Source organism: Rhinopithecus bieti, unplaced genomic scaffold (assembly GCF_001698545.2).
Source record: "Rhinopithecus bieti isolate Rb0 unplaced genomic scaffold, ASM169854v2 scaffold_6063, whole genome shotgun sequence".
Lineage (NCBI taxonomy): Eukaryota > Metazoa > Chordata > Mammalia > Primates > Cercopithecidae > Rhinopithecus > Rhinopithecus bieti.
In genome coordinates, this window is record NW_016805186.1 from 2813630 (window position 1) to 2835941 (window position 22312).

The 22312-nt window shown below is 44.9% G+C and overlaps 1 protein-coding gene and 1 long non-coding RNA gene across 5 annotated transcripts in view; one reads left to right on the top strand and one right to left on the bottom strand.

Moving 5' to 3' along the window:
• LOC108529289 (aminopeptidase O) overlaps window positions 1-9998 on the bottom strand; it is a 284802-nt gene extending 274804 nt beyond the window's left edge. For all 4 annotated transcript variants that reach the window (XR_001885473.1, XM_017871510.1, XM_017871511.1 and 1 more), the window contains exon 1: window positions 9853-9998. The gene's annotated coding sequence lies outside the window, so the exon portion shown is untranslated. The remainder of the gene's footprint in view (window positions 1-9852) is intronic.
• A 317-nt stretch (window positions 9999-10315) lies between these two features.
• Window positions 10316-22312, top strand: part of LOC108529296 (uncharacterized) — a 27789-nt gene continuing 15792 nt past the window's right edge. Inside the window, exons 1-2 of the long non-coding RNA XR_001885481.1 lie at window positions 10316-11050; window positions 14552-14643. This is a non-coding gene — a long non-coding RNA (uncharacterized LOC108529296). The remainder of the gene's footprint in view (window positions 11051-14551; window positions 14644-22312) is intronic.

The window sequence follows — 22312 nt, forward strand, 5'->3', positions numbered from 1 at the left end:
TCCAGCTTGCTTACGGTTCCACAGTGCGTATCCAGCTTGCTTACGGTTCCACAGTGCGTATCCAGCTTGCTTACGGTTCCACAGTGCGTATCCAGCTTGCTTACGGTTCCACAGTGCGTATCCAGCTTGCTTACGGTTCCACAGTGCGTATCCAGCTTGCTTACGGTTCCACAGTGCGTATCCAGCTTGCTTACGGTTCCACAGTGCGTATCCAGCTTGCTTACGGTTCCACAGTGCGTATCCAGCTTGCTTACGGTTCCACAGTGCGTATCCAGCTTGCTTACGGTTCCACAGTGCGTATCCAGCTTGCTTACGGTTCCACAGTGCGTATCCAGCTTGCTTACGGTTCCACAGTGCGTATCCAGCTTGCTTACGGTTCCACAGTGCGTATCCAGCTTGCTTACGGTTCCACAGTGCGTATCCAGCTTGCTTACGGTTCCACAGTGCGTATCCAGCTTGCTTACGGTTCCACAGTGCGTATCCAGCTTGCTTACGGTTCCACAGTGCGTATCCAGCTTGCTTACGGTTCCACAGTGCGTATCCAGCTTGCTTACGGTTCCACAGTGCGTATCCAGCTTGCTTACGGTTCCACAGTGCGTATCCAGCTTGCTTACGGTTCCACAGTGCGTATCCAGCTTGCTTACGGTTCCACAGTGCGTATCCAGCTTGCTTACGGTTCCACAGTGCGTATCCAGCTTGCTTACGGTTCCACAGTGCGTATCCAGCTTGCTTACGGTTCCACAGTGCGTATCCAGCTTGCTTACGGTTCCACAGTGCGTATCCAGCTTGCTTACGGTTCCACAGTGCGTATCCAGCTTGCTTACGGTTCCACAGTGCGTATCCAGCTTGCTTATGGTTCCACAGTGTGCGTATCCAGCTTGCTTACGGTTCCAGTGCATAACTGATGAAGCGGATATGGACCCCGCAGCCTTCTGAACCACCGCCCTCTACTGCTTCTAGGACATTCTCATCTCTCTTTTCTCTGAGCTCGCATTATACTGTACTGAACTTCCTGGCGTGTGATCTGGTGCATGGCTGGTCACTTTCATGTGTGCAGGCCTTATTTACTAAGCTAGACCGTAAACTCCAGGGGTGCAAGGAGCCACTCGACCATTCTTTCTATCACTCAATAAGAAAATGCTCCCAAAAGAACCACTTCTGTGATAAGCACAGTTCTGCTGGAAGGGTTATGCATTAATCATGTTTTTTATTTTCTATATTTTATGATGTTTTGACATCTCGGAGCCTTGTTAATCCTGGAGAAATTGCTCCTCCCAGGGCTAATTCCAAGAGATAGCAAAGAACTTGCCTGTGAGACTTTCACAGGCAAACCAGCCAATCCACAGCCCACAACCGCCTCCTTATCTAACTCTCATGGCCCAAGCAATATCGCCACTGTCCTACATCACCCCACAGCCAGGTGCCACACAACCAGCACCACCCCCAGAGCCCAAGCAATATTGTCCTATATCACCCCACAGCCAGGTGCCACACAACCAGGACCACCCCCAGAGCCCTCCAAAAGTATTCAAACTAGCCAATCCATCTGCTTAGCCTGCCTGTCTTGCTTTTCCCATAGAAACCCCAATAAAGACTCCTGCCCATGCTTCCCCCAACTCTTTCTGCCTCCTGACCAATCCCAGCGCTTCCTCATATGGCCCTGTGAGGCATGAGGCAACCCCTCCTCTTGGGAACTATAATAATAAACTCTTCTTTCAAAAGCAGCTTGTTTCTGTGTCTGTCGTCTTGCCATACCTGATGAAAACAAATCTGAGGTACCTTTTAAAATAAGGCATCAACCTATCTAGAGGTCCTTGGCAATGCACACTCCCCCCTCAAGATGGGGAGGGCTCTCGTGGTTCTTTCCTGATTTCCTCAGTCTCCACTAGTGGTAGAAAGGAGAGTTTTCAGGGAGCAGAGCAACAGTCCATCCAACAGAATAGGTCTGGTGAACTTTACGCCTGGCCTAACAAGGATAGATGCCCAGTTTGGCTTCCAGTTGAATCTTAGTGGCTATTATTTAGCACCGGACTGGTAACTACAATTGTAAACACTCCAAATTTTTTTTTTTTTTTTTTGAAGTCTCGCTCTAGTCCCCCAGGCTGAAGTGCAATGGCGCGATCTTGACTCACTGCAACCTCCACCTCCCGGGTTCAAGGGATTCTCCTGCCTCAGCCTCCCCAGTAGCTGGGATTACAGGCGCCCGCCACCATACCCAGCTAATTTTTGTATTTTTAGTAGAGATGGGGTTTCACCATGTTGATCAGGCTGGTCTCAGACTCCTGATCTCAGGTGCTCTGCCTGCCTCGGCCTCCCAAAGTGCTGGGATTACAGGCGTGAGCCACCGCATCCAGCCAACACTCCAAATCTTTAAACTGCCCTAATCTTTAACCAAATCTTTAAATTGCCCTTCATTTTTCCGTAAGGATCAGTAGGAAAATCCTTAACCCCAAAAGGATCTGAAGACAACCACCAGGACAACAGGGAAAGTTGGGAGCTAAGCAAAGTGTGGCCACGCTGCAGCCAGCCTTGGGAAATACAGAATTCCAGGAGATGGGTGGGTGGAGGCAGCTCTGAAAAGAGAGGAAGCCAAGATGAGCCCTGCAAGCTGCCTTCGGGAGGACAGCAGGAAGAACCTGACCTGGACTTGAGACGCAGTTTCGGTCATGAGCGGCCCAGGAGGTTTCCTGGCATTCTTGCTCCTAGACTGACCGGTATGAATTCATGCTTAATAGACACTTTCTGAATAGATACTTCAATCATACAAAACTGAATGTAGTTTTATTATTCATTGGGATTTAGTTACAGTTCACTTTGTCCTTCTCATTAATTTAAAATATTTTTCTCTTGTCCTTTTCTATATCTCCTGTAGCATAGGTGGTACAAAACTGTTCACGTGCTCTGATGTTCTAGTGTTCCTGTGGAATAGCGACACATTTAACCATGCTCCTCTGAAAACCGCCGGAGAACTCCCACTACACAAACACTTCATGTCAGAGGCCAGGAACGAGACAGGGACATATTCAGACAGCGGAAGGCCAGGAGAACCCCACTCACCCAAAACTTCCCCAGGGATTGTCCTGAGCAGGCAGCAGGAACCTAGAACGCCTTAAAGAAACCAGGTGAACTAGAGTCTTTCTCCTTTGGGAATTAAGTGAATTCAGAACTCCTCTATTCAGAAACCTTTGAGAAGGCCCTTGACCTTCACACACTCGTATTAACAACAAGTAGCAACAGCACCAAACATCTATTGACTGCTTGCTATGAGGCAGGCTAGGTACATGAAGAACATTATTGCATTACATCCTCACTACCCAATGAGGTACGTACTGTCATCTCCATCTCACAGATGAGTAAATTGAAGCCCAGAGAAGTTACGATACTTTCCTGGGTTCACAAAGTTATGAGATGGCAGAGGTGAGATTTAAATTCCACTGGTTTGGCTCCAGACCCTGAACTCTCAGCACTACACTCTAGTGCCTGAAGTCCAGTCCAAGCCTAGATCAAAAATGGCCACTTAAAGCACAGAGCAGTACATTCCATCCTAAGCTGAACCATAAGCTGAACCATAAGCTGAACCAGACAGGTAAAAGTGAAACAGGCCAGGGACTCCCTATATCCCCAACCAAATACGGATATTCACCACAACCAGAGACCTCTCCCTCGCTCTTAAACACACCACATCTTGGCCGGGAGCGGTGGTTCAAGCCTGTAATCCCAGCACTTTGGGAGGCCGAGACGGGCAGATCACGAGGTCAGGAGATCGAGACCATCCTGGCTAATACTGTGAAACCCCGTCTCTACTAAAAAATACAGAAAATTAGCCGGGCAAGGTGGCGGCACCTGTAGTCCCAGCTACTCGGGAGGCTGAGGCAGGAGAATGGGGTAAACCCGGGAAGCGGAGCTTGCAGTGAGCTGAGATCCGGCCACTGCACTCCAGCCTGAGCGACAGAGCAAGACTCCGTCTCAAAAAAAAAAAAACAAAAACAAAAAAACACACCACATCTTGTCACTTATTGGCAAGGCAAGTTATACTATATTGCAGGTCTTATATTTTAAGAAGTGACTAAACTTTACACATTATACCAAATGGAAGATATATTTTAATCCTGATCTAATAAAACTTGGCTATATAAAATTGTATAATATCCGCCGGGGGCGGTGGCTCACGCCTGTAATCCCAGCACTTTGGGAGGCCCAGACGGGCGGATCATGAGGTCACGAGATCGAGACCATCCTGGCGAACACGGTGAAACCCCGTCTCTACTAAAAAATACAAAAAACTAGCCGGGCGTGGTGGCGGCACCTGTAGTCCCAGCTACTCGGGAGGCTGAGGCAGGAGAATGGCGTGAACCCGTGAGGCGGAGCTTGCAGTGAGCTGAGATCGTGCCACTGCACTCCAGCCTGGACGACAGAGCGAGACTCCATCTCAATTTAAAAAAAAATTGTATAGTATCAAACAGCACTTTACACATTTACACACTGTTAAGGCTAAAATAATGCATTAACGTTGATGCAATCATTTAACATTCCATATATTCTGAACAGGCAAAATACAATCCAGAAACCATTCTTAACATCAGACTCCTGACTAGATATTCTAGGAATTGAAAGATAGTGAAAAGGTACGTAAGAATGAAAAATTGGGCTGGGCACAGTGGCTCACACCTGTAATCCCAGCACTCTGAGAGGCCAAGGCCGGAGAACTGCTTGAGGTCAGGAGTCTGAAACCTGTCTGGTCAATATAGCAAGACCCCACCTCTACAAAAGAAAAATTTAAAAATTAATCGGGCATGATGGCATGTGCTTGTACTCCCAGCTACTCAGGAGGCTGAGGCAAAGGATCGCTTGAACCCAGGAGTTTGAACCTGCACTCCAGCCCGGAGGGCAGAGCAAGACTTTTTTTTTTTTTTTTTTTGAGACGAGTCTCGCCCTGTCGCCGGCGCTGGAGTGCAGTGGCCGGATCTCAGCTCACGCAACTCCGCCTCCCGGTTTACGCCATTCTCCTGCCCTCAGCCTCCCGATCGGTACTGGGACTACAGGCGCACAAGCCACCTCACACTAGCCTAGTTTTTTGTATTTTTTAGTAGAGACGCGGGTTCACCCGTGCTTCGCCAGGGAGGTCCCTCGATCCCTGACCCGTGATTCCGCCCGCCTCGCCTCCCAAACTGCTGGGATTACAGGGGGTCAGCCACTGCGCCCGGCCGAAGAATACCATTTTAATAGAAACTATTTTGAAATATAGTCCTTAAGTCATGTAAAAGATTTCCTTTTCAATATCAAATGTTCTGCTATGGAGAAAAAGTAGCTGCTCTAGCTCTTATAAGAATATATTTTACTACCCAAAGAAATTACAGATACAGACTCCTCAAATCCATGAACAGAAGGGACTCTGAATCCAGTTCCCACTTCCTATAGGAATCCCTCTAAGACACTCTACAGAACTATCCAGTGACTATTTGAAAAGGCCTAGATATAGTTTAATATTGTTTTAAAAACATACACATAGCAAAACAACCAAATGACCATCAACTGATGAATGGATCAACAAAATGTCCATCCAGTGGAATATTATTCAGCCATAAAAAGGAAGTACCAATGCATGCCACAACCTGGATGAACTTGGAGAACACCATGAGACGTGGAAGAAGGAAGATATGAAAGGCCACATATTCTGTGATTACATTTACATGAAATGTCCAGAACAGGCAAATCCATAGGGACAGAAAGTAGTTGCCAAGGACTGGGATAAAGAGAGAATGAGGAGTCACTGCCACTCAGTACAGGGATTTCTTGAGGAATGATGGACATATCCTAAAATTATACAGGGTGATGGTCGCACAATTCTGTAAATATACTAAAAATCAATAAATCATATCCTTTCAAAGAGTGAATTTTATGGCATGTGAATTATATCTCAATAAAGCTGTTACTTTAAAATCACTCTCCTTGGAAATTTACCACAGTGTTTCTCAGAATATAGTCTGAGAACCACAAGTCCAATAAACAACGCTGGGGATAGGGGTGGGCTGGTGTGAGCGGTGCCTGTTAAAAACGCAGCTTCTTGGACATGCAAGGATAGCAGCCAATAATCTACGTTTTCTGCAGGATATCAAGATAATTTTCATGTATCTAGTGTCTCTGAACCAACGTGCTACTAAACCAACTCTTGCCATCACAAAGCCATGAAAACAAAATTTCACTGGTCAATGCATATATATTAATACAATCAAGGAATAGATATTTAAAATGAAAAAGGAGGCAAGGTGAAGAGCGCTCTTGTATTATAATCTGGCAGAATTTAGATTCCAGGGTGAATTGTAGCCACGAATGGGGGTATTCTCCACCTACAAGAACAATGTTGCACGTAACTGGTGTCTGTAACTGAAGCAGTCTTTTCTGTCCTTCAACTTGAAACGGTATTCTCTATAGGAGAAAGCCATCCCTACGTAAACATCAAAAGACATTCTAACATAATGAAATTTTCACTCATTCTTTCCCAGTATTTTCACTTTGCCACTACAATTAGGTTGAATTGGCTAGGCCAGTGGTTCTCAAATTTGAGTGCACACTTAGAACTTCCTGAAGAACTTGTTAAAACACAGACTACTGAGCTCTAAGAATCTGCATTTCTAACAAGTTCCAATATTAATACTACTGGTCCAGAGACCAAACTTTGAGAACTGGCTTAATCTAACTCTGGTCTCCTCCCAACCAGTACTATTTAAAGTCCACTATAGAGTTCAGTGATGCTAAAAACGGCTGCATCTGGCAAATTCTCCAGCCACTTATGGCAGGGCTTCCTGTGGGACTCTTGCTGTTAAGTATATTGAGGAAATTCTTATTACTGAAAACTTGTATATGGGTGATAAGCAGGCCTTTTCTTGGCAACTCCAAGTATAAGCATGCTTCCTTATCCCTCCTGCAATTCCTGGCCTCTGTCTGACCTTACAACCCCCACTTCCTACCCTGCACCGACCATCTTTCTGTCCTTCTCTACAGTAGGAACTATACTCCCCAAAATAGGAAAACTGTAGGAAGGGCAAGAGGTCCCTCTGTTCCTGTCTTAGGCAACTACGCTTCCTTCAGCCAGAAAGCAAGACAAGCTCCTCCACCCTAGGATTTATTTGGTGATCATGTCACAGGGCTACAGCTGTGCAGATGAACTCAGCAGGGAGCACTGTATCTAGGGGCAAAACAAGGCCAAGTATAAACTCAGAGGATTGCCAAGGCCAGCAAATAAATCAATCAATAAAAATAAATAAATAAGAAGCATTCAGATCTCAATATTTACATCTAGTTCTTTATGGAAATAAATATAGAACACAGATTTCTCCATTCAGAGGTAGATCCAGAATTTATACACTGCAAATGTACAAATTCTCTCTAAATGGTTTTGAATCCACCTCATCAAGGTTTAAAATACGCTCCCAGCACCAGATTCTACATGGTAAACTGAACATGTATTCAGTTCATCCTTGCCAAGACAAAAGATTTCAACAAATTCCTGGAAATTGAAAAGCATTTGGGATTAAGGTAAGAAAATGCAGTTGTTATAGCTTAAATATCTTTAGATCTTCGGGAGCACAATCATCTTTTAAATGTAAACAGGCAACTGACACTTCATTGTAGGTCATATCGAAATGAATTAGGAAGTTTTAAAGGTAAGGTTCAACAGTTTATTTTCCTTTGAGATTCCATTTTTTATAAAGGCTAAGATATATACGCCGAAGAAAGAAGTGTAAACCTGGAGAACAAATACAGAACTACACCAGTACAGAAGGAATCTAAGGACATGTTTAAAGTGCTTGCCATAAGCTGGTTAAATGTTGCAAATACTGCATAACATTACGATTCGCCATGTGGTGTAAAAAATATGAATTTCGAAAACCATTATAAGAAAATGACTAGGCCAGATGCAGTGGCCCACACTTGTAATCCCTACACTTTGAAGGTCAAGGCAGGTGGATCACTGGAGCCCAGGAGTTCAAGATCAGCCTGAGCAACACGGTGAACCGTCATCTCTACAGAAAACACAAAACATTAGCTGAGCGTGGTGGTGCACACTCATAGTCCCAGACACCCAGGAGGCTGAAGCAGGAGTGAAGCCTGCACTGAGTTGTGATCCTGCCACCGCACTCCAGCCTGGCCAACAGAGTAAGACATTGTCTCGGAAAAAAAAAAAAAAAGAAAATGACTAAACAGTATATACAGTAACCATGATATTTCTAGAACCTGAAATACTCTCTTATTAGGAAAGATGTTATGCCATGTTCCAAAACAAAAAGATTTGTTATAAACTAATAGTCAAAGTCCTTGGGCATCCACTTGCTCAAACATAACCATTGAAGGATCTTGATTTGGCCAAGATTGCAGACAGCACAGAGACTGCTGCAGACAGCACACAGACAGTTCTGTGCTATCTGCCACTAGAGAGCAACTGCCAGAATGCAATGCTGCTGCTCTTTAAAGTGTTAAGTTCTTTGATAAAACATAGTCTTCTGTCATGCTTTTGGGTTTATATTCTGTATTTAGTATTAATGTCCATTTTCGTGGTCTGGAGAGAACAACCCATTTCTCTTTTGATGTGCCAGATCCTAAACACCAAAACAAATCAGGTCCGTATGCAATCCTGGTCATCACTCTTTCTTGAGGTAGTATCTTTTTCTTAGAAACCTTCATATTTAAGTATGTGAATAAGGTAATAAAACACCATTATTAAACACCAATAGGGAATTTACTGCCTATCATAGGAAATTCCTTGGTAGAAGCTACGTCTCACACCCTATCAAATAGACCAGATTCAGATTCATGAAAAATCTGTATGAGAATCACATTAAAACTCCAAGGCTTTTTTGTTTGTTTGTTTGCAGTCTCGCTCTGTCACCCTGGCTGGAGTGCAGTGGCTCCACCTTGGCTCACTGCAACCTCCGCCTCCCGGGTTCACGCCATTCTCCTGCCTCAGCCTCCCAAGTAGCTGGGACTACAGGCGCCGCCACCACGCCCGGCTAATTTTTTGTATTTTTAGTAGAGACGGGGTTTCACCGTGTTAGCCAGGATGGTCTCGATCTCCTGACCTCGTGATCCGCCCGCCTCGGCCTCCCAAAGGGGTTACGTTACTTCTTTTGAGGGCTACCTTCGCAAGGCTAATTGTCATCATTGCACGAAAACCCAAAAGAAATCCAGGTACAAGAGGCATTTTATGCAATGCTATTAACTGTTCCATGCATCTCAACAGCGGATTGGATCCTAAGTGGATCTTTTATTGTCACAATAGATAATCACATTACTGTGCCACCTCCTCCCCGCCCACGCATGCGTTAATGAACAAAACTCCAGACTAACAGGATGAATGTTCTATAGGACACCAAAACTCAAAATTTGGTGCTCTCAGTAAAGATACTCCGGGGGAAGAAGAAGCGGATGGGTTTCACTGCAAGTGGAAATGAATCGAATTGGAAACTGTTCTGCCAGCTTAAGACTGGAGATGAGCCCTGTGGGGCTGGAAGCCGAGACCGGCAGGTGACCGAGGGCCTGGAGGGAAGAGACGAAGGAGGAGGCACCCAGAGGCTGAGAACGGTCTGTGCCGCAGGGGAGAAGACAGCCAGAGCCCGTGGCCACCTCTACAGCTGAGGTGGTGAGATGTGACCGCTCCGCCCAGTCCCCAGGATGGGTTTCAGCCCCAGGAGTCTGGGAGAACTGAGGAGGGGATGCGGATCCTCGCTGGTCGAGCAAAAGTGAGGGTAAGGGAGGGTTCCCCGTCGCCTTCAGAACGGAATGGTGCTGTCCCTGCCGCCATCCCGACGCCGGAGGAGAGGAAGGCAAGGACCCAACAGGGAGCGAACAGGTTACCTGTCTCAGCCGCGTCCCACGGGTCACCACTTCCGCAGACTCGGGGTTACTACGGGCTACCCGGGCACGCGCCGGGTGACGTCATCGACACGCGCCCGGGGCCGCATTCGGCCTGGCCCGCCTTCCGCTAAGCCCGCCCCCTTCGGGTGAGAGGGCGGGACCGCCCGAGGGAGATCTGCGCAGGCGCGGAGCTGCCGCCGCTGTAGGAGGGCGCGAGCAGCTTGGCTTGCTAGGGCATGTGGAGTTGCCGCGGTAGCCTACTATTCCTGATTGCAAAATCTTTATGACACTTAAGAAAAAAATCACCAGCCTGGACAACCTGGGGAGGCCCCGTCTCTACAAAAAAATTAAAAAATTAGCCGAGTGTGGTGGCGCGCACCCGTGGTCCCAGCTACTCTGGAGGCTGAGGCAGGATTGCTTAGGCCCAGGAGTTCCAGGCTGCAGTGAGCTATGAACGTGCCACTGCACTCCAGCCTGGGCCACAGAGCAAGACCCTGTTTCAAATAAAATAAAAGAAGTTACCGAAATACAGATGTGCAATTTTTATTCCTTAGCCTAGTCTCATCTCTGCTGCGTTTGACTACTGTTCACATATTAATTCCACCAAAATTTAAGTTCCTCCTCTGTGGCAGGGAAGCGCCCTTAACAGAAGCTGGGGAAACAACCAGGAACAAGACAGATGCTGTGCCTACCCTCCTGGGGATTACTTTCGAGTTGAGAAAGGAGATATTAAATGGAGAAGGAAAATAAGTTGCTGAGAAATTAAAGGAAGACAGGTGACCTTTTGATTTGAGATGTCAAGAAAGTGCCCTCTGAAGAGGTTCAGTAAACTGAGAAGAAGCCAGCTCTGTGGAGATATCAGGAAAGAACAGCCAACAGAAGGATCTACATGTGAGCAAGCAACAGGGAAGGAGAAGAATGTGGCGCCTTGAAGAAAGTGAGAAAGTGGGTCATGGGAAGCACGGAGGAGGAGATCAACAAGGCCAGGAGAATCCCCATCATGCACAGACTCTCTGGGACCCTGTGAGGGATACGGAGTTTATTCCAAGTGTAATGGGAAACTAGTGAAGAGTTTTCAACACGTGAGTGACAGGATCTCGTTTCGTAACATCACCCTGCTTGCTGCTGTGTATACATGGAACTTTTGAGAAACAATTTAAAAAGATGCAAAGAGAAGAGGTGCTTTTGCAATGAGCAGGTAAGAAATGATAGAGATGGACAAATTTCAGGAATAATTCTGAGGTAGATGTGACAGACTTGGGGATGAGTTTAGATAAGGGAGATAAGGAAAAGTGTGAAAAATGGTTCTTAAATTTGCGACCTAAGCAAATAGCTGGATCATATAGCTAAAACAAGGTTTGTTTCTCCTCCTTTCAAACCTGATTCCTTTGCTTCTTTGTTTCCAAGTCAGTCCTCTAGGTTCTCTCACCTCTCTATCATTCCTCAGTTTCTATCACTGGCCTCCACTTTCCCTTTTCCTGAGCTTTTTTCCAGTGGCTTTCTTATGCTACATCAGAGGGTGCAGACCCCAAAGCCTACAGCAGCTGGGGAGTTAACACAAAGGAGTGAAGCCCAGGGATAGAGACTGTGGTGATCTGGAGCTCATGGTCCCTACCACAGCTCTGTTGATTTTTGGCAACAAGGAATGCTCATCCAGTGATGTCAGATCCTCTCTTTAAAAGACAATCGAGGGCCAGGTGCGGTGACTCACGCCTGTAATCCTAGCATTTTGGAAGGCGGAGGCAGGTGGATCACCTAAGGTCGAGAGTTCAAGACCACTCTGGCCAACATGGTGAAACCCTGTCTCTACTAAAAATACAAAAATTAGCTGAACGTGGTGGCACACGCCTGTAATCCCAGCTATTTGGGAGGCTGAGGCAGGAGAATCGTTTGAACACAGAGGTGAAGCTTGCAGTGAGCTGAGATCGTGCCATTGCATTCCAGCCTGGGCGACAGGGCAAGACTCTATCTCAAAAAAAAAAAAAAAAAAAATCATATTGAAATATCCAGATTCCACTTAAACATCCAGCTAGCATTTAAAACCTAAACTCATCCTCTATTCCCACCCCCAAACCTGACCTACTCTTGTATTTTTGTCTGAGTTAATAGCATCAGTTATCCACGCAGTCACCCAATTCTGAAATCCAGGATCATCCTAGACTTGTCCCTCTTTGTCATCCCACAGTCCAATCAGTATTTATCACACCTGCTCATCACCTCCATCCTTAGTAACTCTTGCACTTGCCCAAGGCTTCGTCTTTCTTAGGGAACCTCAGTCTTCTCGCTTATAAAATGAGAAGATTGAACTAGATGATTCCTACAATGTATTCGTTTCTGTCTTTATAGCCACCAAACATGTCAGAATAGTTGCCTGGAATTTGGGGTTTTATCTCATTGGGTTTTTGGTGGTGTTATTTTGCCTGGCTATTGTAATGCCAAGGATATTGTGACCAGGTTGACAGGGAAAACTGGACTTGATAGAAATAAATACAAAATGAAATTAACAGTGGCCAAAACTGAGCCCAATTTCATTATAAAATTAAAACTGACTGAACAATAACTGCTGATTGGTAACATTGAAAACTGGAAAATTGAGAAAACAGACATGGTAAAACTTGTCACTTATTTAAAACTGATGAAAAAATCAATCAAATTTTTTGGACAAGATTTAGATCTACAAAGTTTGAGCAGAAAAACAATTGGTCTTGGTTAATTAACCACAAAAGAAAACTCATAATGTCAGAAACTCTAATGACTATAATTTGTCATGAAGACGAAAAATAATGCTAAATTGTAACTTCAATGGGAAGCTTACATGTAAAAGAACTGGAAATGATTCCAGTGAAAATAATTCCAGTAAAGTAGAAAAATGAGAAACAGTTATATAAATGTTATATAACAGTTTGTATGTAATATAAAATTTAAAACATAAAATATTAAAATGAGTTTTTTATAAATTTACAAAATGAAATTTGCTCCAGGACATGCTTTTGTTGATGCAAATCATTGATGCAAATATAATTTTGATTTAAATGTTTGTGTTCATATATACAAAATCAGCACCTCACGGAGTCAAAGTGACATGAGTCAACATCTTGTATTCATTTGGTTACTCCTGAGAATACTAAGTGTTCCACTTGCAAAACTTATATTGATGAGTATTCATGTCACAAGCAGAGATATACCCCTCAGGTCTGTTCTTAGGGATATGTACTCCCTTGTGGATATGATTCTCATTAATGGGCTGAGATACGATTCTCATTAATGATGTTTTTTCCCTCTGATGCTGTCAGCTCCATGAAATCTACTCATATCCTCATTGAGATTTAGTGCATTGGATTAAAGTTCAAAAGAATTTCTGACAGAATTAGCTCAGATGAACTAAGTTCAACAGAGGAGAGGATGACAGAGATTGCCGGCTGGTCCTCAATATCCAGTTGTTGTTGTTTTGCTGTTGTTGTTTCGTCATACTGGACCCTTCACATTCTAGGTAATAGAATATCTTTGTCTAATTCTAACCTGGCCACCCAGAAGACCAGAAGAAAGAACATTTTTCAGCCTCCCTTTCAGCTAGCTGTGGCCCTGTGACTATGCACTGGGTAACGGCTGTAAGAGAAAGTATCATGTAGCAAGGTGTGGCAACCATCCTTACCAAACAGATAAGACAAAAGTTTGTCTTCTTTTCTTTCCATCTCCCTTCTTTTTGATTGAAATGCAGATGCATTGGCTTGTCTAAGTAGCCATTTTAGATCATAATTCAACCCTCAGATCATTGGAGGAAAGCAGCAAGATAGAGTTGGGTCCCTGAGGACTTTGTGGACAGAGCTACCACATAAGTTGCACTTTAAGCAAGATAAATAAGCTGCTCTTTCATTTAAGTCACTTTATTTTGGGTGTGTGTCTTCCACCAAATCTAATTCTAACTGAATCTAACTGAGGACTAGAAGTCAAAAGAAGAATATACAGTAAAGACATTTGCAGATTTCACCCAGACTGAAACTGTCTTTGCAAAGATTATGACAGTGGAAGAAATCTAGCATGGCTGGCTCCATCTTGATTGCAGCCTCAAAGGCTGGCTGTCTTCGCGCACTCCTGGGTGTAGGCCAAGCTAACCATGGGAGGAATTCATAGTTTAGCTTTGAAGCAAAGATGGTAACAGTCCCTCCCTCAAAGTCCTCAGCCTTCCAAAGTGCTGAGATTACAGTCGTGAGCCACCGCGCCCCACCACATCATAATTATTTTTGACTCTGCCACTATCTATATGACTCTAGCAACTCACTCGACTTCTCTGAGCTTACATTTTTCTCATGTGTAATGAGAGAATGTCTCTAAATGATTTTATGGAGTGTGAGAGGGTTGAAAATTTCAAATTTCTACTCTTATAACTACTCCTATATACAAAACATAGTTGCATAAGCCTTTAAGCTCTTAGAAGAATTTCCTTAAGGATAAGGAAATTTGTCTAAAGCCTGTCTGCCAGGTTTCTGACTCACTTAAATGTCACGATAGTCTGGCCACGTGATATGGTTTGGCTCTGTATTCCCACCCAGATCTCATCTCAAATTGTAATCGCCACGTGTGGAGGGAGGGAGGTGACTGGCAGAGCAGCATGAAGGGAAACCGCCCCCCGTGCTGATCGTGAATGAGTTCTCACGAGATCTGCTGGTTTTATGAGCGTTTGACAGTTCCTGCTTCACAGGTTCTCTTTCCTGCTGAGTTGTGAAGAAGGTGCCTGCTTCCTCTTGCACGTGATTGTTAAGTTTCCTGAGGCCTCCCCAGCCCTGCAGAACTGTGAGTCAATTACACCTCCTTCCTTTATAAATTACCCAGTCTCGAGTATTTCTTTATAGCAGTGTGAAAATGGGCTAATACCCCACATATCATACCAAAGGGAGTGAGCCTGTTCAAACCTCACTTCGGTTTGCATGTCATTATCTCCTACAATGGGAACTGTTGCAAAAAAAACTTCTCTCCAAAACTCACTGTGGGTTGATGAGAGACAAGTGGGATGAATGTGTCAAAACAGAAATGCAGGATTTGAAATATTTGCGAGTTTCTGGGAGAAAAATCCTACTAGAGTAGGATGGGCGGTAAATGAAAGTCGAATACAGCCATGAGCTCCAAGTCATCTCAGTGACTTGGTCAAAACGGGTTGGAGAGATTACTGTAGGTTTTAGATATAGCCATACAGCAGTTTGGGCTACAGGTTCTATCACTGTGGAGAGTATTGGTGGCTGATGCGAGAAGTAAACAAGGAGAAAAACCTGGCTCAAAGGGACGAGTCATTTCCAAGGGCACTGAGACTGAAAATGATGTTCTTTTTACTAAAAAGTAAAAAAAATAGACATAAGGAGATGTCAACGTATTATTGCCGAAGAGGATGGAATGTCATGATTCCTAGGGAGAAAGAAAGTGGTCTTCACAGTGAAATCTTTGTTTATGCTTGGGAAGGAGGCAACAACAATTTTCAGAGGATTCTGATGAAATTAAACACCAGGGGCCGGGCCGGTGGCTCAGGCCTGAATCCCAGCACTTCGGGAGGCCGAGGTGGGCAGATCACAAGGTCAAGAGATGAAGCCCATCCTGGCCAACATGGTGAAACCCCATCTCTACTAAAAATACAAACATTAGCTGGGCATGGTGGCACATGTCTGTAGTCCCAGCTACTCAGGAGACTGAGGCGGAAGAATCGCTTGAACCCGGGAGGCAGAGGTTGCAGTGAGCTGGGATCGCGCCACTGTACTCCAGCCTGGCGACAGAGCGAGACTCCGTCTCAAAAATAAAAAAAGAAAGTAAACACTAGAGTGGTTCAGCCGTGGGTGGCACAAAGCCTCTGGCTTCCGGGAAAAAGAATCTAGGCCCTTTACCCCAATCTCTGGTCTATCTTTTCTTCTCTAACACTAGTGAGCTTTGTGAGAATGAGTGTTTGTAAGATTTAGCATTAACATATTCTTGCTAATTACATGTGTATCATTACATTTTTTTTTTCCAGCAACTTTGAGTGCTGCTATGTATTAGGTATATTTCTGGGCTCTGGGGACACAAAGATGAAAAAAATGTGTCCCTGACATCAACAAACTCCAGTCTACTGAGGAAATAAAAGTAGTTTATTACATTAGCAATCAGAGCCCTAGACTTTGCCCTATATAGGTACCAAATTGCAAAGCTAGGACGGCAAGAAGAGAAAAAGCAACCAAGAAATGGAGATAAAACTGGGGAGGGGAGATGGATGTTGAGAAACCAAGAAGGCTGGAAACAAAGTAGAGTAGATGAGGTCAAAGGGAGATAGATGGCCTGGGATATCCCTAGGATAGTCTTTCTGGTGGGCAGAATGGGAGAGGGAAATGTGGATTTGCTAGCTTCAGACTAACATGGAACAGCCGGCCTCGACACTGGGCACTGCCTTGCCTCTTGAAGGTGCTCAGTGCATATTTATCTATTCATTGAAAGAATGGGCAAATGAAACATGAGACTCGGTCAGTCGCGGTGGCTCACGCCTGTAATTCCAGCACTTTGGGAGGCCCATGCAAGTGGATCACCTGAGGTCAGGAGTTCAAGACCAGCCAGGCCAACATGGTGAAACCCTGTCTCTACTGAAAATACAAAAGAATCAACCGGGCATGGTGACATGGGCCTGTAGTCCCAGCTACTCGGGAGGCTGAGGCAGGAGAATCACTTAAACCCAGGAGTTGGAGGTTGCAGTAAGCCAAGATCGTGCCACTGCATGCCATCCTGGGCAACAGAGCGAGACTCCATCTCAAAAAAAACGAAGCAGCAGCAGCAGCATAAGACTCCTGTATGACTTCTGTTCTCATGTTCTTGGGAGACAGAAAAGCAGACACATGAAAAGAAAAATGTTTCCCATGGGTGGAACTAATGGGAAGCTTATTCTATCTAAATCTAGACATTGAGCCAGTACAGAACAGTATAATTTTTCACCCAACCACAAACCCAACAGCATAGCTTTGGGAAGACCCAAGCAAAACTGTCTTTGGTGGGCCCCTTCACAAGGGACTGAGTCCCAGCAACACGGGCACTTACCTTACAGGAGGAATCCTCCTGGACATACTTGTGCAAATGAAAGCACGTTGTCCTGACCACCAATGGCAGTGTTGGAAACAGACAGGATTGGGGTACATTTGCCCACTAGAAGCCCAGTGATTTCACAAACAGTAGCAAAAACTTGCTGTTTGTCCCAAGCTAGAGAGATATTACTCCTAAGAACCTGTGGGATTCATCTGGACTGAGGCTTTTCATTTTTTTTATTTTTTTTATTTTTATTTTTTATTTTTTGAGACGGAGTCTTGCTCTGTCACCTGGGCTGGAGTGCAGTAGCCGGATCTCAGCTCACTGCAAGCACCACCTCCCGGGTTTATGCCATTCTCCTGCCTCAGCCTCCGGAGTAGCTGGGACTACAGGCGCCCGCCACCTCGCCCGGCTAGTTTTTTTTTTGTATTTTAGTAGAGACGAGGTTTCACCGTGTTAGCCAGGATGGTCTCGATCTCCTGACCTCGTGATCCGCCCATCTCGGCCTCCCAAAGTGCTGGGATTACAGGCTTGAGCCACCGCGCCCGGCCTTGGACTGAGGCTTTTCAAAAGTCACTGAACTTTTCTAATTCCATCACTGCCAGTAACAGCAATGTTTTGTTTTGTTTTGTTTTGTTTTGAGATGGAGTCTCACTCTGTTACCGAGGCTGGAGTGCAGTGGCACGATCTTGGCTCACTGCAACCTTCGCCTCCTGGGTTCAAGCAATTCTCCTGCCTTACCCTCCTGAGTAGCTGGGACTATAGGCACGCACCACCACACCTGGCTAATTTTTTTTTACTTTTGGTAGAGACAGGGTTTCACCATATTGGCCAGGCTGGTCTCGAATTCCTGATCTTGTGATCTACCCACCTCGGCCTTCCAAAGTGCTGGGATTACAGGCGTGAGCCACCACGCCCAGCCACAGCAATGTTTTAAAGATTCTGACTCTAATCCCTACTTAAAATATAAACACTTCCATACAAGGATTGAAAAATGCTCATCTCTTGTCTTACAAAAGGTTACCACTGGTTGGATGTTTGTATTAGTTGAGACTCTGGTTTCAAAAATCATGTAAGTTAAAAATGGGAAATTATTATAAAAATGCAGCGATGACTCAGAGACCAAGAGCGGGAATGCAGCTGGGTCAGAGGAACCCTGGGAGCCTGCAGCACTCTCTTTTCTCCTTCTCTGTCTTCTACTTTCAGGCATTTCTGCTTCACTATCCTTTCTTCCTAGATGGACTTTCCTTGAATCTATAGCCATGCATTGGGCAAAGATAGTTATCTCAGAATCCCCAAGTTTATATCTCTTCCTTCTAGAGGGTACCAGATCTCTTAATTCCAATTCCAAATTACTGAGAGAGAAGGAATATATTTAAGACCATTTTAGGTCAAGTGTCTACCCCTAATTCAATCAACTATGGCCCGGGGGCAGGTCACGTGACACAACTTTGGCTTCTGAGTACCTTTCTTTAGAAGGGAGTGGAGGAGAGGGTGTTTCCTAAGTCTGATATTTTATTGCCAGGAGCATGAAAATACCCCATCCAGCAGATGAAGCACATTCTCATGCTCATCCTGCAGAATTTCTGGGTACCTGGTGGCATCTCCTGTGGCAATATGAGAATGCAGGCTGATGGAAAGGACAGCGATACATCTCAGCAGCTTCACAGTATCACTGCCTCCTTCCCTCTCCCACATTCCTGGAAAAGCTTAAAGTCTGCAGATTACCAGATGGGTCCCCAAGTTAAATTCCTGCATACTCCCTGGGTGTGTATAGCTGCGCCATTTGGTGCAAGAATGACTCTAGCAAAATAGTTTCAGTGAAGTTTCTTGTGCCAAGCCCTATTTTACTATTGTTGCCAGAAAAGTAATGTGATGACTTACTTCATAAAGAGGCATTGAGATTAGAGTGGGGGCTACTTATATGTTCTTTGTCCTGAACTTTGGTTTCTTTTATTTTTTTATTTATTTATTTTTTATTTTTCATTTATTTTTGAGACGGAGACTCGCTGTGTCGCCCAGGCTGGAGTGCAGTGGCCGGATCTCAGCTCACTGCAAGCTCCGCCTCCCGGCTTCACGCCATTCTCCTGCCTCCGCCTCCGAGTAGCTGGAACTACAGGCGCCCGCCACCTCGCCCGGCTAGTTTTTTGTATTTTTTTAGTAGAGACGGGGTTTCACTGTGTTAGTCAGGATGGTCTCGATCTCCTGACCTTGTGATCCGCCCGTCTCGGCCTCCCAAAGTGCGGGGATGACAGGCTTGAGCCACCGCGCCCGGCCTTGGTTTCTTTTAAATCATTAAAACCTAATTTGAGGGGAAAGCATCTTTTATTCTCAAGAAATGAAAAGATAAAATTAGTCGAGGAGAATTATAAGCATCCCCTCTTTCTGTATTTACCTCTAGCCTTTTCAGAGGAAGGAGCCCTCTGATAAAGTTGCGTGTGGGATGAGATGAACATTCCCCATTCTCATCACCAGTGTTTGTATCTTTTTTAAAATCATGTAGCTCCTTATTGCCAACTGAGTTTTAGAGAGCAGGAGTCTCATTGTGAAGTCACCCTGGAGAGGCCCTTGGGAGATTCTTTTGAACACAGAAAAAAAAAAACCGTTTATGTGTTTCTCCGGAATGTCTCCAATTTTCCATCAGTGCTTTTGGTTTTTGTTCAGAGAACCTGTTAGTACAGTTCTGTATTTTCTTTTGAATGAATTCAAAGAAGAGCAGACATTACTAAATCATTTCATTGATGGAAATGTACCCAGAAAAGGTGTGTGGCCAAAGAGCCAGTGGCCATGACATCTTTGAGGAGAAGTAACATCTGTAAAGATAATACATATGTAGGAGGAATTTCAAGCATTAAACAATGTCTTCCTACATGAATAATGAATGAATAAGGATATGATTATGGAACTACTTTTGATGCAATAATTAAGGCAGAATAAATGGTTTTTCCTCATGCTAGAGAAGTGAATAAGGACTTGTCTTCTTTCCCCTTCCAAAGAAGTCTTCATATTCTGTGTGCTTGTTCCCTAGCCTAGGAATGGATTTTGGGTTGAAAAGCTAAAGCGTAAGGCAGCTGGAAATCAGCTGTCTACCATGCAACAAGGAGAATGGATGACGGGACGATGGGAGTAGTAATGGGGTCGAGGCGTAGCTGGCCAAGCAGGGAGAGCAGTGGAAACCTTATCCTACAGGGGGGCGATGACAGCAGTGGAAGGTCAGATCAGCCTGTGGAAATGAGGGCTGAGGAGCATTCCAAGAGGGATAACGTATGCAAAGATCCTGTGGCCTATAGATGCATGGTACATGCAAGGAACTTACATAAGAGAGGAGGAGCAAAGCAGGACAGAAGGTTTGCAGGACCAGGCTCTACAGAGTCTGTTAGCTGGTGTTAAAGATGCTGGTCTTTTTCTTGAGAACAATGAGTTTGAAGCAGGGCAATGAGACAATCCTATTTGCCTCACAGGCATTTTAGCTTTATAAATGATGGATCATGATTTCTACTGTATACAGCAATTCAATAAAGAAGGTACAAAGCAGCCCCATGGAAATAGCTTGGAGGAAGCTCAGCAGCCCTATCATCGTTGTCAGTCACCCCAGATGAGCATACATTGTTTCCCCAGACAAAAAGAGCAGTGCAGCTATTGTGGAAAGGCAGCTTCTGCACAAGCCCTTAAGCACTCCATCCCAACACCTGGCCCCACCCATATTCCCCTAGGCCCCGGGAGGTCACCTCCAGACAGTCTTCTTATGTGCCCACCAGCTTCCTGTTTACCGCTGCGTAAGGACATTCTCTGGCCACTGGCATCCGTTTGACCTGTGCAGAGAGGTTTCATCTCATAGAAGTGACACTCAGCCAAGAAGGACGGGAGTTGGGAGATTAAGCCCAGCTTCCTCGCCCCTCTCTCAAATGACTCTGAGTTATTTTTCACAAAATCTCTCAGAGGGTCCCCAGCAGCATGGAGCCTCGATTGCCCACAGAAGTAACCTGACCATTAATTTACCCTTTGTTGCTTTTTCTCCTTCCCTACACATATTCCCTAACTCTCTCTTAGTGCTTCCTGGGTCAACTTCTATATAAATTACTTGCACCTAAATTCTTGTCTCAGAGTCTGCTTTTGGGAGGACCCAAACCAAGACAGCTCTTAAGCAATACAGTCTACTGCCTCTCTTGATAGACACTGGAAATTTTCCCAAAAAATTCCCCCTGCCCTTTTTTTTTTTTTTTTTTGAGTCAGAGCCTCACTCTGTTGCCCAGGCTGGAGTGCGGTGGTGCAATATTGGCTCACTGCAGTCTCGACCTGCTGGGCTCAAGCAAAACTCCCACCTCAGCCTCCCAAATAGCTGGGACTAGAGGCACACACTACCACACCCAGTTCATATTTTGTATTTTTTGTAGAGATAGGGTCTCGTCATGTTGCCCAGGCTGGTCTCAAACTCCTGGGCTCACCAATCTGCCCACTGGGATTATAGGCATGAGCCACTGCACCTGCCTATATTCCCTTATGATCACATCAATTTAACGAGCATTTGATGGGTACATGGCCCTGTACCTGTAGGTACAAAGGAGCAACTTATGACACCTGTTTGGTCCATGACTTTGGTCAGAAGGTAAGAACTCCAAAGAGTGAAAAAGGAATAAATGGCTGGGCACAGTGGCTTACGCCTGTAATCCCAGCACTTTGGGAGGCGGAGGCAGGTGGATCACGAGTTCAGAAGTTTGAGACGATCCTGGCCAACATGGTGAATCCCTGTCTCTACTAAAAATACAAAAATTAGTCAGGTGTGGTGGTAGCGCCTATAGTCCCAGCTACTGGGGAGGCTGAGGCAGGAAAATCACTTGAATCCAGGAGGCAGAGGTTGCAGTGAGCCAAGATCGCTCCACTGCACTCCAGCCTGGGTGACAGAGCGAGACTCCGTCTCAAAAGAAAAAAAAAAGAAAAGAAAAAGAAATGATGGAAAGAGAAAAACAGTTTTGTATGTAGGTGGCCCTATGCAGGGTTATAATAGAGCAATAGCACTTATATCCTAAAATATTGCTCTTCACTCTTATTCCAGGATATTAAATGTCTCCAACAGGGAAAATAATGTCATGCCATTAAGAATTAATAATATACATGTTTTGATGACATTACCCTATTAATTCTAGTTCTATCTTGGTTGAACACAAATGCTGTTCAGTGTTTGGATGATTTATCAAGACATGAAGTAAAGCTTTGCCAAATCTCTAGCTACAGTCATAAATAATTTTAACATCTTTCATTTCACATTTTCAGTTTAAAAGGCTGAGGCAGGAGAATCGCTTGAACCTGGGAGGCGGAGGTTGCAGTGAGCTGAGATTGCGCCACTGCGCTCCAGCCTGGACGACAGAGTGAGACTCTGTTTAAAAAAACAAATGCCATAATATTGGCAAACTTCTCATGGGTGAACTTTATGCCT